The sequence below is a fragment of the Malaclemys terrapin genome, chromosome 16 (genome assembly GCF_027887155.1).
Source record: "Malaclemys terrapin pileata isolate rMalTer1 chromosome 16, rMalTer1.hap1, whole genome shotgun sequence".
Taxonomy (NCBI): domain Eukaryota; kingdom Metazoa; phylum Chordata; order Testudines; family Emydidae; genus Malaclemys; species Malaclemys terrapin.
This window is the reverse complement of record NC_071520.1, coordinates 31,458,836-31,467,355: the sequence shown is the minus strand read 5'-3', so window position 1 is coordinate 31,467,355 and position 8,520 is coordinate 31,458,836. Positions and strand designations below refer to the sequence as shown.

General features: G+C 51.5%; 1 protein-coding gene across 7 annotated transcripts in view; it reads left to right on the top strand.

The window, feature by feature from the left end:
• The first annotated feature begins 3,302 nt into the window (after positions 1–3,302).
• The window catches only part of TPST2 (tyrosylprotein sulfotransferase 2), a 43,029-nt gene continuing 37,811 nt past the window's right edge, over positions 3,303–8,520 (top strand). For 3 of the 7 annotated variants that reach the window (XR_008442525.1, XM_054006470.1, XM_054006467.1), the window contains exons 1-2: positions 3,303–3,452; positions 5,663–5,782. The gene's annotated coding sequence lies outside the window, so the exon portion shown is untranslated. The remainder of the gene's footprint in view (positions 3,453–5,662; positions 5,783–8,520) is intronic. The other 4 variants (XM_054006471.1, XM_054006468.1, XM_054006472.1 and 1 more) reach the window with 2 other exon arrangements.

Here is an 8,520-nt window from a genome sequence, read left to right as displayed (position 1 = left end):
TGCCTTGAAGGCAGGGGACTGGACTAGATGACCTCTCAAGGTCCCTTCCAGTCCTACGAGTCTGTGATTCTGGGAAATGAGCAAAATCCCCCATAGAAACCCGAGCGTTGTAGATGTTATCATAAGTGATAATGACAGTGCTGCCTGGGCTCTAGCGATTGTTGTTTTTAATAGCGACAGGATTTCCTGTGCTCACTAAAACAAACACGAAAGACTGATTGGTCCAAAACACTCCTCCCAGACTGGCAAGCGTTAAAGAGAGCTGCCAGGTGATATGCACCTCTCACAATGCTCACCAAGTCGTGTCAGACTCACTGTGCTGGGCTTAGCTGCTGATGGCAACAACTGTTATCACTCGGCAGCTCTCTGGTCATGGCCAAATGCTGCCTGGAATGTACAATCGGTTGAACTTTTCTGGATACCCCAACCTGATGCGTTAGTGAGTTTCTCCCTCTGTGCATCACCCATAGCTGCTCCCTTCCACTGCAGCAGCACAAGCACAATTGCTAGACCCTCAGCTAACAATGCACAGCTGTAGTGAGCGCAGTGGAGCTGTGCCACTTGACACCAGCTGAGCTTCTGGCCCATAATTTGCAGTGCTGCAGTAACTGGCTGGGCTGATTCAGACTGAAACTATCAATAGTGAACTGTACCGCTAATAATTAGAATCAGCCAGAAAGCATTCTGTTCTCCAAGGTGTTTTCTTCCCCAGTACTTTTTATTTCTTCTCCAAATGTTCCCCTCCTGCCTTCTTGTGCCCCATTTCCCCTTTTCTAGGGAGCAGCAGACAGTTCCGGTTCCTCTTTTCTGATGTTTATTCTCATCTTCACCTTCCCCAACTCATGTTTAGATGGGCCCCATTCTCCTACCCATTCCCCGTCCTGTGCCTGTGTCTCTCACGTGGGTTTCTTCTGCTAAGCCAATCGATTGTTTCTTTGATTCTAAGCTCTCTCCGCTCTCCACCCCCTTACATTTCTTTGGCTTTTCTTCCAGCTTGTGTCCCTTGTGTTTCTGCTTCTCATTTCTGCGGCTCATTGCTGCCCTCGCTTCCGCCCAGTGGTGGCTGTGCAGGCTGCTGGAGCAGGATGTAGTCCTTCCTCTCCCTTGCTGAACAGCACCAGGGCTTTGTGGCTACCGAGTCTGCTTTTCCAGCATCGGCTCCTCTCCCCTTTTGGTGTGCTTTGTGTAGCGACATCTTCCTCTGCTCTCCGGAGAGCTTGTTAATGGCTGTTTATAATACTTCAAAGCACGGTGCACAGGGTAACAGCTGAATCCTCACAGTGAGTTAGCTAACTCATCCCAGAGGAGGTAGGTGAGTAGTATTACCCCCATTTTATAGAGGACAACTGAAACAAAGGCCTCGCAGTTACATAGTGAGTCAGTGGCAAAGCTGGGACTCTCACCATTTTAGCTTTTTTTCAGTTCTTGAGGGGTTTTGATCTCATCTGAGCCATACAGCGCTTTCCCCTCCTGTGTCCAAGTCCTCCTCATCAGCACGCACGCTGCATGCCAGCAGCACAAGTTTGCTTTTCTGGAAGGTCATTGCTGTCACCGCTATTGCCAGCAGAGCACTTAGAAGGTAGACACTTGGAAGCAGTTGGCAAAGATTGAATTTGTCACCGTGACACAAAAGGGACAGGCTTGCAGATGGGGAAAGGAAAACTTGTTAAATTGCTGCACTTACAGTGTATGAAATGCACTGGAGAGACACAATCCGCAGGGACAGTACCGGTGGTACAATACGCTCAGTACCTTTGGCAACCGCCACTTGGACAAGGGGATTTAGTTATCAGATGTCATTCCTCCTCCCTTCTGATTGTATGTTCCAAAGGTGAGATTTAAACCGTTGCTGTCTAGCTGGTTTGATACCAACCAAAGGCAATAACTGAGGTCGTTTTTATGTTAAACTGACCTAATTGTCTAGTGTAGACCAGGCCTAAAACGCCACTAAATGACACGTGGCTATAAGCTTCACTGATTACACCTCAACCCATTCAGCTCCGCAAGGTCCATCCCCAGGAGAAACGTAGTATAGAATACAACCCACGATTGTCTGACATAGGCTATGGCTACACTAGACAGATGCAGCTGCATCGCTGTAAGTTCTCTAGTGTAGCCGCTCTAAGCCAATGGGAGAGCGCTCTCCCGTTGGTTTAAGTAATCCACCCCCTCTGAGCAGCGGTACCTAGGTGGTGTGGACATAGGTCAGTGTAACTTATGTCGCTTATTCACCCCCCCGGAGCGATGTAAGTTATAGCAACGTCCGTGGTAGTGTAGGTCTAGCCAGAGTCTCTTCTTTGGTTGTTTCAATGCCCTGGTCAGGCATCTGGGGCACTACACAACGCAGCGTCATGGATGCTGAGATCTCGCTGTCTGTGGAATGCCTGCACTTCGAGCAGCTCGAGGAGACAGCCCTGTGCTAGCTACAGTCAGTGTGTTACAGATAATGGGCGTAGCTACCGGGGGGGGCGGTCGGAGGGGCTAGCTGCCCTGAATATGATCCTGTCTGAGATGCTAGGCACATTCTTGGGGTAGCTACCCCTTCCTGCTGCTCACCCACCACAGCAGCACTCTATCGCTAAGCATCCGAGCTGGGTCAGTGCCAGCCGTGGGGCTGTGTATTCTCCAGCTGGAGTTCACCCCTCCATCGGGGGGCTGTGTGGCAAGGCCACAACATCGGACGATAATAAGAGTCAGGTCCTGCTGGTCTACTTGATTGTGGCAGATAGGAGAGCCGGACGGGCTGTGTGGTTAGCTGCAGGGTGCTCACCGCAGGTGCTTTCCCCATCCCCTAAGGCAGCACGGGGGGGAGAACAGAACCAACGTGCGACAGAGTCCTGTGGCACCTTATAGACTAACAGACGTATTGGAACATGAGCTTTCGTGGGTGAATACCCGCTTCGTCAGGCGCAAGCACATGCCAAGACAGCCGCTGAGAGCAGTGCATGCGTGTGCCGTCCATTAGCATGCATACACGCACCACACATGCATTCACACACACACACACACACGCACCAAACGTGCATGCACACAGCTACATGCGTGTGCACGCACACGTATTGCACGTGCACACACATACACACACCTCACATCATGCACTGCCTACAAACACACACACGCGTGCACACGTGCACACACATCTACAGGTGCACACACATAGGTGCACGTGCACCACATGCACTGCGCGCACACAGCTACACGTGCGCGCACACCCAAGACTCTCGGGGGCCTGCACGCGGGCACCCACCGGCCCCCCCCCGCACGCGTACCCCCGGATGCGCGCGCACCCAGACACGGCGACGGCCCCGGGCGCAGCCCCCGCCCCTGCGGGCCCGGCCGGGGGGAGGCGGCTGTCCCGGGGATCCCGGCCCCTCGTGCGTGTGACGTCGCCGCGTCTCGCGCTGCTCCGGGCCGGCGGCTGGAGGCTCCGGGCGGCGGGAGCTGCCGGGCTGGTGAGTGAGTGAGTGAGAGGGGGGGAGCCCCCCCTGCGCGGAGCCCTGCGCCCCCCGCCCCCTCCCCTGCGCGGAGCTCCCGTGCGCCCTCCGCCCTGCGCGGAGCCCTGCGCGTCCCTGCGCCCCCTCTGCTGCGCGGAGCCCCCGTGCGCTCCCTGCCCTGCGCCCCCCCCCGCGCGCAACCCTGCGCCCCTCTGCGCCCCCTCTGCTGCGCGGAGCCCCCGTGCGCTCCCTGCCCTGCGGCCCCCCCCGGAGCCCTGCGCGTCCCTGCGCCCCCCCCATGTGGAGCCCCCGTGCGCCCGCTTCCCTGCGCCCCCCCCCCCCGGAGCCCTGTGTGTCCCTGCCCCCCCCCCCCGCACGGAGCCCTGCGCCCCCCCTGCTCTGCGCCCCCTCCCCGAACCCTGCGTGGAGCCCCCGTGTGCCCCCTGCCCGCGCCCCCTCTGCTGCCTGGAGCCCCCATGTGCCTCCTGCCCTCCGCTCCTTCTCCTGCGACCCCCCCTGCGTAGAGCCCCTATGCGCCTCCCCTCTGTGCTTCCTAGGTCAGTTTCAGTCCTGCTCTGGGTCTTGCCGGAGGGCTGCCCCTCTGCCTACCTGGCTGCCCTGGCCGCAGGGGAGATGCTGTCACCGGCTGGCGCTGCCCCTCTGATGCCCTGCCCTGGCAGGGACCCCGGCAGGCGGCTGGGCTCGGGGTACGGCCAGGCCCAGAGCCCCTGCTCAGCTCCAGGGCTGGCGTGTGGGCAGATGTGGGGGTGGGGATAACAGTTCCCCCCCCGGCTGCCAGTCACTCCTGGGCAGCCCTGGCACTGTTAAGGCCCAGCGTTAACACGCCCAGTTCATGTTCATGCAGATCAGCAACACCCAGAATAAGGGCTGGGAATGGAGAATGCTGCACAGTTCCCCTAAATCTCCAGTGCAACAGAGGCACCTTCCCTCTCCCTCCTCCCCAAAGCCAGCTATGTTCAGGTTTGTCTGAGGGGCACACAATCAAGGGCACTGGCGGGTCAGGCTGAAGTGTCTACATGCTCTCAGACAGCAGGAGAGCATACATAATGCATGCGTTTTAATATCTTGGCACGGGGAGGGAGGATGAAGGGGAGAGCCTGATTGTGAATTGACTTGGTTTTGGCTTTGAGGGTTTAAATCCATATTATAATGTTGGCATTTTTTCTGACTGACAAATTGCGGTGTGCAGCGGTGTTGTCTTTGCTGCTTTTATTAACGGCTGATGCCTAAAATGAGCAGAGGAAGGAGTAATGTAAAAAAGAGTAATGTAATCTCAAAATGTGACAACACACTTCCCATAATTCAGTTTTGGGCTATTGCCTGGTGTTTCTCTACTGCCTTCCTAGTAGCATATAGGCTGTGTGTATAGTAGCAAACGTGGTAGCCATAACCCAGAACTGGTGGTAGCAACAGTGAATACAGTAGTATAGACAAGCACCTGTGTTTTATCCGTTGTCTGACCTGACTCTTACGTAATACTCCCTTCAGTTTCATTACAATAAAGACCGTGGGTGTATGTGCTTCTCTTTGAAGCCCTAACAGTGTTCCAGTGCAAAATGCTGATTTGAACAGAAGGCTGGAGACCACTCAATCTTTTGGTGTAAATGTATTTAAAGTGCAGAGTGGTGTTGTGGTTGCCTCTTTCTCAAATTAAGTTTGCAGCCCCAGCTTCATGCATTCTTTGTGGGTCAGGCTGCAGACTGATGCATGTGCAAATGAGCAGAAAATGACTAACTTATTTTTTTAAAACAGGATGATCTATATTGGTTCACCAGGTCTCCGACCAGAAATCAACAGTCTGCCATTCCCTCCCCCGCCTTCTGCTTTCTCAAAAGAGACTGAAATTCCTTACTGACTTTAAGCTAAATTGTTATAAGCCAAGTTTAAATTAACTTCACTGTGTCCACACAGGGTTTGCTCTGGTGTAATTAAAATATTTAAAAAAAAATTAAACTGGTGTAAATTGTAATATAGAGCCAGCCCTGTACTCTCCAGTCCTGCAAACATTCTTAACTTTACTTATCTCAGGAAGGACTGCCCCTAGTGCAAAGAAAGCTCTGCCTCCCTTCCATAGGCCGGGGGAACTCCCACACCTCTTGGGATATGCTTCTAATATGGCAGGAACTGAGAAGCTGTAAGACCTGTGCCAAAAAGCCTCAGCTTTTCCTTTTCCCCCTAAGTCTGTGTTTTGGCTTGGTTTCCTTCAGTGTTCCTTCTGTACTGAAGCTTCCTGTTCTGAAGAGCAGCAGGTCGCCTCTGCCTAGAACAAGACACCGCACGCGAGACTGGAGTTGTCTGAAACTGACCAGCATCTCAGGAGACAGTAGGTAGATTCAGCCATTTAAATCTCCCATTTAAATCTCAGCTTTACACCAGGTGTCTTTGCTTCCCTAATGTCCTTGGCTGGCGTATTGACAGATACCCCCTTGTGAGTCTTTGAACCTGATTGCCAGAGCCTGGCTGGAAATCCAGTGACGGTATATTTCTGACAGGTTTCAGAGTAGCAGCCGTGTTAGTCTGTATCCACAAAAAGAACAGGAGTACTTGTGGCACCTTAGAGACGAACAAATTTATTAGAGCATAAGCTTTCGTGGACTACAGCCCACTTCTTCAGATGCATCCACGTAGTAGTCCACGAAAGTTTATGCTCTAATAAATTTGTTAGTCTCTAAGGTGCCACAAGTACTCCTGTTCTTTTTGCGGGATATTTCTGGAATGTTTTACAATCTGTGATCTAAGTGGGGGCTATTAGAATCTCGGTAGAGATGCTGGAAATTCTTACCTTAGGACTGTAGTGTGCAGATGCTGGTAGAGCAAGAGAGCTAAGAACATGAGGTGTTATTCCTCCAAATCCCTCTCCTTTCACTCTGCTGCCTACCAGCATTGCCCTATTCCACTTCAGGCTGGGGGAAGTCTCTTTGTTCTTGGGTTAGAATGATGTAAAGCATTCACCTTGTGATTTGCCCTCCTGTGATGGATATTGACTTTCTAATTAACACTGCCTTGCAGTTTGCTTCTCCCATTCCCTCCCCCTCCACCCTCACACATGTGTCTGTGTGGGCACTTCCCTCCTTTCTTGGTGGCTTTGTACAAGCAGGCATGTTAATAGCTGCGGACTGGCAAATCGGAGTCTGAAGGGCACCAGCCCTTTGTTATATAGTTTAGTTAACTAACAAGCATAGCCAATTAATGAATATAGCCTGATGCTGCTGCAAATGGGAAGGGGTGATTGGCTGGCTCTAGCAGATGATACATTCAGGTGTCATGCTCTCTGGAACTTGGCAGTGAACACACGTAACTGTAGTGGGGTAGGAGGGTTCCCAGAACGTGTGTGATGTGGTAGCCCAACCAAACCTGTCTTGCATAACTCAGGATTTTATGTAGAAAGATGTTTAGTTTTGCAATTGATGACCTGCCGGTAACCCTCAAACTTCTGTTCAGTGAAGGTAGGATGCTCGTTTCTGAGTTACCAAAAGGTGAAGGAGTAACTCCCTTTCCCTTGCTGGAGGCAGGTTATTTCACATGCTGCTTTTTTTCAGAGTATCAGTGAAAACTTCTGACAGTGACTGTTCTAACTCTCTGCTCAAGAGAGACAGGGAGGTGAAGTTTGACAACAGAAATTTGACCTTGGCGGAAGTGCCTGGCCCATCTTTTTCCTCCTAAATCTGCAGGTACAGACCACAGACCCACACCTGGAAAAATGGTACTCTGCGTACTGAGCAGAGCAGCCAAAGATGGCCCGGGCTTAAACAACTAGATCGGGCAGATCTGTGGGACATCCCCTAACTCTCTCTCGCCTAGTGCAAATTTAAGAAGCTTTCTCTGGGTTTGTGCTCACGCAGGACTATGGACCATACTGAGTTGCTCCTGTGCAACGCCTCTTCTCAAATATTTGGGCTTCTTTTTTCCTCCTGCGGTGGAGGAATGGTCTGTAGTCTCTATTTCCCTCTTTCACACGCAGATTGTTGACACAGGGCAGCTTGTGTGCTGTGCCTTCGCATGACTCAACGGTGAACATCTGAGAGGCTTTTTAACACTGAACATGCTGCTTCCCCCCCCTATTTGGAGCTCTTTCACCACCCCCAGCCACTTCCTCCCTAAACCTCTCACTAAAACTCTGCCTGCATCTGCTGCTCGCTCTCTGTGTGGGCAGCATCTTGCAATACAGGGTAGGAAGGAGGTGAGAGACAAATTCAATATATTCCCTCCACAACTTCAAATTCCTGGTGCGTGTGGCCAGAATTACAGCCCTTCTGTGCCTCCTGGGGCACATTCCCAGCTCTCTTCTCTGCTGACTGCCTGTTGGTCCCTGGGGATATTCAGACATTTGGGCCTGCACTTTGTCACAACAGTCCCTGCTGCTGTATTCATTTTCCTGTCTATTCTCTAAAAGCTGCTTCACAATTTGAGTTCCCTCTTCTTTTCCCCACTCTAAGCCGGTCACAGGTACTCAGTGCCATTTCCTAGATTTACCCCTCCCCTTCACACAACAGAGGGTTGAAACTTGTCAGAAGGGGTTTCGCACGAGAGTGGTGACTAGAATCAAGTGGAAAGTTGAGGAAGTTTCCTGACAACATCCAAATTCAAAAACAAATTTGTGGTCACTTTTTTATGACTAATGCAGCAGTCTAGCTTAACTCACATGAAATCTTGCCCAGACCAAATGTTCCATGAAAAGCCAGCTTTGACTAGCATCTTTTGAATATAATTTGCACTCTCCTGACTAGCTACATCTGTCATCCCACGAGGGAACAGAAATAGAACCGTATCGCCTGTGAAGGTGACCAGCGTGGCCCAAGTTCTGAAGTTCAGGTATTGAATATTTGCAACAAACTGCTTGTGACCCATTCATATAGGAAGCCAAGTGCCACACAGATTTGGGAGCGACTTCCCAGATAACTAATACTTACGAGAATTTCACACTCTGCTCATGAACGTTTTGTAAATGGAGGTGAAGTTCAGTTAATAAATGTGGTGTTCTGAATGATCCGCTCAGCCTCGATACTGACAATGAGTGAACTGTTTAGAGAAAATATTTAAATATTATGGGTTAGAATTTTTACTC